This window comes from Echinops telfairi, unplaced genomic scaffold (genome assembly GCF_000313985.2).
Source record: "Echinops telfairi isolate 266 unplaced genomic scaffold, ASM31398v2 ScPeMD7_1;HRSCAF=3_0, whole genome shotgun sequence".
NCBI lineage: Eukaryota > Metazoa > Chordata > Mammalia > Afrosoricida > Tenrecidae > Echinops > Echinops telfairi.
Window position 1 is genome coordinate 93,294,340 of NW_022103896.1, and position 8,345 is coordinate 93,302,684.

At 44.1% G+C, this 8,345-nt stretch overlaps 1 pseudogene; it reads right to left on the reverse strand.

Moving 5' to 3' along the window:
• Window positions 1-5,116: 5,116 nt before the first annotated feature.
• Window positions 5,117-6,661, reverse strand: LOC101638955 (annotated as a pseudogene).
• Between the last annotated feature and the right edge of the window lie 1,684 nt (window positions 6,662-8,345).

An 8,345-nucleotide genomic window follows, 5' to 3' on the forward strand; every position in this document is an offset into this window, starting at 1 on the left:
GTGGGTACAAGCCTGGTCTAGACTGTCTGGTCACAATTTGCAGCATTTAAAGACTCTGTGGAGCATAATACTGGTAGAGCCAGTTTTTGTCTTGGGCTGTGACTATCAGAATCTGTTGGCTTTTCCTGCTTTGTTATGTTAAAATCCCATACTGCGCACTGGGGATTAGAGTCATGTCTGTCTTGTTAGGTTAATACTATGCTAATTGACAGAGTTCTGGTGACTTACATTCAAAGATACACAAAGTAACAGAGCCTGGAACTGAAAGAGTTTTTTTAAAAAGATGTTTTACTTTTTTATAATGGGCTTGTGGGGTGCCCTGGTATCTAACTTTACCCATGTTGGCAGACATGGAGGTGGGGAGAGGGGGAAAGGATGTGCCTAATGTAATCACTCTGTTCCTGGCTGGGGAGGGGAACTGCAAAGACCTAGACTGCAGGATAAGTGAAGACAGCAGACTGGGGAACTCCCATGTGAGATCTTGTGACTAGTTCTCAGAGGATCTGTGTGAGCCTGGGGTTATGACCACTTTTAGACAGAAGCCTGGGGAAATTACTGCTTGCTGCAGGACTCAGTTCTTGGGTGCAGGAAGAGGTGCATCAAGCCATCCTTCTGGACCTGGCAATGGATTACTGGAGCCTACTGGCACACACAGTGAACTTGGAACATTTCAGTGAGGCCTTGACTCCCTTCATGGGTGAAAATTACAAAGGGGGGGTCTGAACCAAACTTTAATACACTGAACCTATTTTTAGCACCCAGTCTCCCAGTATTGGCCTCCTAACCTCTTAATTTTCTGGTGTAGCAACAGGAGTGCTGGGCGGGAGATTCTACTTGGATGCCATCTTGACTCCTCCTATCTCTGCTTTTTGGACATTTGTCATTAAAAGCATGAAGGACAAATCAATGACAATTATTCAGCACAAATTCCTTAATACAGAAAAACATACAGTAGAACCCCAGTACTTGACAGTATCAGTACTTGACATAATTGGATTTCGATGCAAAAGGTAGAGAAAATTTTGCATCAGAGCTTGAACAAAACATTGAAATCCGAGCCAACACACATGATTTTTGCAAGCAAAAGCAGTTCGTGTTTCGGTCACTCGGCGTTAGTTAGCATTGTTAGTACTTGCTGTTTAAACCTTTTTGCGGCTGTCTTCCCAGTGTTTTGCTATAATTTTCTTAGTTTTTGTACTTTTTAAAGATTAAAGAAACATGGGTCCTAAGACAGTTTTTAAAAAAGAATTATTATGATAAGGAATTGGTTAACTGTGTTATCGATATTTTTGACGATAATTTAGTAAACCCTTTTAAAAAACAGTTAAGGAAAAACCAACAGCAGACCACATTAGAAAGATTTAAAAACAATTTTTTTTTTAGAGAAAGCCAGCCAGGTTCTAGTGAAAAAAGGTAAAGAAGGGGGGAAACAACTCCTGAAAAGCAGCGACCAGATGATTTATGGAAGGAGATTCCTGTTCAAAAAAATGACTCTCTCTCCATACCTCCTCTCCACAGATCCAGATCCTCCTCAGTCTCAAGGTACGAGCCATACTGTAGTTGTTAAAAACTTTTAAAATGTGTTTCTTATTTAAATTATAGTATATAACTCTGAACTTATTTACTATGAAATTTCTGTGTAATGTTTTGTATCAAAAGGCAAGGTTAGAGTAAAAACTTGGTGCTTGGGAATGAATTAATCCGTTTTCATTTATTTTTTATGGGAAAAATTGATTTGGAACTCGACTGCATCCCATCTTGATGCTCTTTCTAAAACAGATTAAGGTTGAGGTCCAGGGTTCTACTGTATAACAAAAATCAAAGAGGGTTACCCCAATGATAAAATATATCTGAAGGAAAAAACGAAAAACCTCTGAGAGAAACCCCAATGTGAAAAAACCCAGAAAAGTTTGAAAAGCAGATCAAGTCCAATGTGCACCAGAGGGGGATCAACTGACAAGATTTTCACAATTTGAGTCAGGTTTATCATTTTGATCTCCTATAGTCATCTCTCCAATGCACTCTGCTAACCAATTTCCTCCCATCCCTCTCTGATGGACAGAGGGAACGCCCCAGAGGTTTATTTCCTATGTAGATCTCACAAAAGTATCTCGGGCTCCCACGGCCATCCATAATCCTCTGCAAATTGGAATCTCACAGTTTAGGCTTTGAATACCATTCCTTCCTGCAACTTTGGATTATATGATTTACAATCCTGTGGTCACTGATATTGGTGTGCTTCTTCCTTGTACTTTTAGTTGACATCTCACTTACATGGCTGTTTTTTGGAAATAAGCCTTTAAGACCTACAGCAGCGGTTCTCAACCTGTGGGTTGTGACCCCTTTGGCGGTTGATTGACCCCTTCACAGGGGTCACCCAATTCATAACAGTAGCAAAATTACAGTTATGAAGTAGCAATGTAAATAATTTTATGGTTAGGGGTCACCACAACATGAGAAACTTTATTAAAGCGTCGGGGCATTAGCAAGGTTGAGAACCACTACCTTAGATGCTATTTTATTGGCTAGTTGGGCACCATCTAATTTCTTCACCACACTTTGCTATAGCAACCATATCTTCCATGTTCCATTCCTGACGGTGAGTATTGAGTAGGGCCATGATATAAGACCGATTTGTCCTTAAATTGGACCTAGGACTTAATGCAACCCCCAACCCATTCCAGGAGCTATGAATTTTCAGTCTACCTTTGGCTCCCTTTGGAGACTTCCTTGTTAATTCATGGTAGAGTCTTATTGATCATCTCCCTGGATATTGTCATTGATTAGCAATGACAGAGTTTAAAAACCCTGTCAATAAGGAATAGTGGGCCTATGTAAGCTAACTTCATATTGAAATACCTGACTTATTCATTTGTACAGAATAAATCCCTTCATGGCTGAATGCTATTTACACCAACAATGGGAGTTAGTGTCAGGGAAAATTTACAATAATATTCACTGAGAATATCAGTCACAGGTTTGCCAGAATAATATATATCTTAATATAGAATATAGGGCATTGATGTTGTAAGTCAATGATTGTCTGGCAACCTATAGTTCAATAATCTTGGTATAGCTGTGTTCTGCTTGTTCAAACACCACAAATTTTCAGTGTTAAGTCCTCATTTTGCAAGTGTCTGTGGGGTTCAGTTCACCTAATGGAGTTCCCAGATTGGATCTCTCTGCTACAGCTTTGAAGTGTGTTGTGTGCCTTCAGGATCTAAGGTTCAGTGCTCCAGTGTTCTATGGCACTTGGCCAGAGCCCCAGGATGTGCCCAGAACTCATGCCCATGTAGTTTATTCGGTGCATATTCCCAGGGATACCCCCCCTTAGGGTCCTTACAAGTATATTTAGTCAATTTCACCCCACTTGGAGGTCAGTTCCACCCCCCTCCCCATTTTCTACCAACACTCATGCACTGTGTTCCCCCAGATGTATCTGCTCCCTATCCCCGTTCCTGACTTGACTTTCCCATCAGTACCACTGCAGTTGTTATTTCATCAATTCCTGGGCTCTTGTTTTGGCTAATGCTTTCAGTGCAGCTTGGACTACTTTCAGTACCATTGGTTCTTGCTATCTCTGGAAATGATTGAAGTCTGACTAGTTCTTTTTGGTGCAGTGACTCTGTTAATTCTTTCCCTCTTCTTTTGATGCTTCCCACAGAATTAAATATTTTGGCCAAAGAATCTTTCAATATTGCAACTTGAGGTTTGAGTTTTTTGTTGAGTTCTTTCAGTTTAAGATATGCTGAGCACGTTTTTCCTTTTTTTGGGTTTTAAACTCTAGGTCTTTGTGTATTTCATTATGATTTTTTTTTTTCTTCTCAACGTGCCCTTTGAATTTTTCTGTTCAGATACTTTGATGTCCTCATTTCTTCCATTTGGCTTAGCTACTCTAGGAACAAGAGAAAATTTTAGAGTTTCTTCCAACATTTACTTTTATTTTTAATTTCTTTTCCATCTTTAAAAAAAATCATTTTATTAGGGGCTCATACAACTCTTATCACAATCCATACATACATCAATTGTGTAAAGCACATTTGTGTGTTCATTGCCCTTATCATTCTCAAAATATGTGCTCTCCACCTAAGCCCCTAGCATCAGCTCCTCATTTTCCCCCTCCTTCCCCACTCCCCCCTCCTTCATGAACCTTTGATTATTTATAAATTTTTATTTTGTCATGTCTTGCACTGTCCGACATCTCATTTCACCCGCTTTTGTGTTGTTCGTTCCCCAAGGAGGAGGTTATATGTAGATCCTTATAATCGGTTCCCCCTTTCCAACCCACCCTCCCAGTATCGCCACTCACACCACTGGTCCTGAAGGGATCATCCGCCCTAGATTCCCTGTGTTTCAGTTCCTCTCTATACCAGTGTCAATCCTCTGGTCTAGCCAGATTTGCAAGGTAGAATTGGGATCATGATAGTGGGGGTGGGGAGAGGGAGGGGAAGCATTTAGGAACTAGAGGAAAGTTGTATGTTTCATCGTTGCTACATGGCAGCCTGACTGGCTCATCTCCTCCTGGAGACCCTTCTGTAAGGGGAGGTCCAGTGGTCTACAAAACATTTGCTTTTTTTAAATGTATGTTTTTTATGTCATCCCACATCTTTTCAGGTCTTCTGATGTTAGTGTTCAATGTGTCAAATCTGTCCTTGAAATGTCAAAATTCAAGTGGGATATACTCATGTGGGATATATTCAGGTAGTATTTTAGCTCTTGTGGACCCGTTTTAATTTTCTTGAGCATCAACCTGAAATGACATATTGGAAATTGGTGATCTGTCCCTTGGTCTGTTTCTTTTTGTTGTCCCATAATTCCAGCAAATTGTACCTAGCCATCTTAGCTTCTGTTCTTGTTGCTCTTCAGCATCTGTAATTTTAACTATCACATCCACTAATTCTCTGATTATTTTCTTCTGCTTGGTTAAGTGCAGTGGTCTTTCCCATTTTTAAATACTTCCCACTGAAGTGTTTCACATTTCAGTTATTGTCTCTTTATTTAGATTCCCATTTTGTTCTTGCACTGTTTGTCTTATTTCTTTTAAACATTTGTCTGCTTTCATTTAACTCTTTGATTATGTTTGGCATTGCTGCACTATATTTTCCCACCCTCTTCATTATTTGGTTATCCCTAGATGTGCTTTTACTTCCTTAATCATTTTTGGATGCATATTGTTTCCCTGTTCTTTGTGTATCTTTTTCTTTTTTTGTAGTAAGAAGTCTTTACTTGGATAGAAGCAAGTCTGGGATAAATAGGATTGGCCACCATTATAATGTCCAGAAGTCCCAGGGATCTTGAGTGATCTGTTAGCAAGGAGGAGTTCAAGCTTGCTGTGCGTGAGAGGTGGAGGGGCGTGGCTATCCTGGCCTCTTTCCAGACGTCTCTCACAGTCCATCAAATAGTTTACTCCATCAATGACCAGTTGCACTAGCTCCACCTCTGACTTTCCCAGTCGATCCAAGTTTGAGAAGTCAAAGATGCTGCCTGTGGCAGCTCTGTCCACTCCTCCAGTACCCGGCTTTTGGGGTCTTGGGTTCACCAGGATCTTTGGGAAGCGGTTGTCTTTGCCTAGCAAGGGCAGCTTGATGTGCACTCCAGCCCGAAGTCCGGTGCCCAGGTTGGAGGGACAAGTCAAGATGTACCCCAAAAGCTCGTTTCCCATTAACTCCCAGCCATGCTCCTGGATCAGCCGCTCCACCTCCTTGAGGCCTCGACAGAATCTCTCAAACACTCTCTTCATGTTGCCCCCCTTCTCCATGGAGAGGACCGGCGTATGATCCTCTTCATTCACCCAGATCAAAAAGCTCTTCTCATTGTTGTGCCAGAGTTCACGCGCATCTGGCCAGTCTCGAGCCATTCCTGCTGCGGCCAGCAAGGGGAATACGGGCTTATCAAACAGAAAGTGGTCATGCGTGCGCTGCTGCCGCTCAGCCTCTGTCATCTCACTGAGCCGATAGTAACGTTCAGTCACATCTCCCTTCAGGCCACTCAGTGCGTCGACCACTGCACGTTCCACTTCTCGCCGCTCGGCCCGAGTGCAGGCTGGAGGCAGGCGAAGTCCTCGGATGCCCCGGCCCGTTGTGACTCTCGAGGACAAGACGTAACTCTCATCAGAGTTGCCAGAACGAATCTTGCTGGCATGCAGGTCTGTAGGGTGCTTCATTGTCCGGGGGTCAGATCCATTGTGTCGTTCTTCGATTACAGGGTCAAACAGCTCAGCAAATATCTCATAGGTCTCCTCATCTCCAGCCACCATGCCCACAGTCTTGTTGGAGGGGTGGCCAGGGTTGTCCACGCCACTGATCTAGCGTCCAGCCAGTGGGTGTGGTCTTGTCGCAGAGGCGGGCACAGACAGACTGCTGGGGTCAGGTGACCGGCCATGCAGTTGTGCTTTCGACAGTCTTGGGTACTCGGTGCTCAGAGCACAGAGCCTCCATCGTTCACTGGTGGCTCGCACAGGTTCGGGCGAAGCAGAAACCCGGTGGCTAGAGATCCAGCTACGGCCAAAGCCACGAACTTGAGCCCTAGGCGGGCAGACAGCAGGTGGGAGAAGGGACCAGCCATGCCTGGAGGCTCGGACGATGGGGCTTCCCGGAGCAGATGCAGGCGCAGGGCAGGGACACGGCGGGAGGATGCAACCTGGTGGGCCGAGGGCCGGAGGAGATCCGAGGCTGCACCGGAAATAGGGGCCGGAGTGGGAGCGGGAGACGGTACCAACCAGACTTCGATCTTTTACTTCTCTCTGACGTCCTCTCCGGGCTCAGACCTGCGTGCTGCTCCCTCTTTGTGTATCTTAAGATTATTATTATTTTTTTGGTTTGGGCATTGGAATTTTGAAAGTGTTAACTTTCTCAGATGGCCCTTGTATTTGATGGTTTTGCCTGTAATACTTTTGCAATAAAACTCTTAGGTGAACTGAGCTGTTGGAATTCTCTTACTATTTCGTGTGTGTGTGTGTGTGTGTGTGTGTGTGTGTGTGTGTGATACCTCCTATCCCTTCCCTTCCTCCTGTCTTATTTAGGATCTGATAGGTGTCAATCTGGAGGTTTCAACTTTCAATGTCTCTTAAACACACCAAAGAAATACATGGTGTGGTCAACCTGTCCACCACCAGACACCACAACTCCGGTGAGCTATGATGCACTAATCAGTATGTTCACCAGGGGGTGCAGTACCCTGTTCTTGTCACTATTCATTCTCACCAACAAACTGATTCTCCTAGCAACCCTGCAGAACAGAGTAGAGGTGTCCCTGTGGGATTCTGAGACTAAGCATCTTTATGGGACCAGAAAGTCTCTTCTTTCTCTCATGGAGCACTTGGAAATTTTGAACTGCTGACCTTAAATTAGAAGCCCAATTTGTAATCCACTGTGCTACCAGAGCACCCTTTTTCTTGTTACTATTCTTTCATTCTCTGTTTCTGCAAACATTTTTTCACTTAGAAAACCCACAGCCAACAGCCCCCTTCTGGGATGGGTGTTCCCATTCCAATTTGCCTGAGGTGTCCTTCCCTCCTCTGTGGGACTTGCTTATATCTGAGCTGGCAATCTGGGCAAGCACAGGCAGACTCTCCTCTGTTTCAGGAGGAGAAGAGGCTAGCACTCCTTAGAAGAATCTCCAAGAGATCTGCTGTTCATTTTAGAACCTGAGTGGTCCTCTGGTAGTTGTGAGTGGGGGCAGTGTCCTCTTAGGGACTCCTTCCTGGTTCTACTGTAGGGTATGTAGAGCAGGGTTGCATGTATCAGTCCTGCAGCCAATAGTTACTGGCTGAAGGAAGAACTATCATGCTTCAAATTGATGGACACCTTGTTCTCTTCTGAGACCTCCTTTAGTGGCTGCCTCCTAGCACACAGTTGCCTCCGGCAGCAGGACTCAGACTAACTGGAAACAGTTAAGACAGATCCAAACGAATTCCCTTGGAGGTCTGTCCTGTGGGTCTCAGAGGCCTGAGCTCTTGAGTGCACGTAAAAAGCAGGTAGTGCATGAACTCCGAGAGTGGACTTCATTGTGTGTATCTTCTATAATAATTCACAGACTTGCAGCCATGACTGTCTGAGGGAAGGAGTGGTGGCACACTCCAAATGGACCCCTGGGAAGAGCTGCCTTATTGATGTTAGATATAAGCCCGTGGTTCTCTCTCACTATACAGGCGGTGTTTGTGATGGTTAGGGTAGCTACTCTTTTGCTAAGGCCGTTTTATCAGTTCATGATAGTTGGTGGCCTACATGGCTGAGAGAAGGCAAAGAATGTTGGAGAAGGTTCCTGCCTGTCTGTAGTTCCCCACTGCTTTCCTCTGCTCCCCAAATTGAGTCCCTCAAAGCTGAGTAGTATTTCTTCATTCTTTC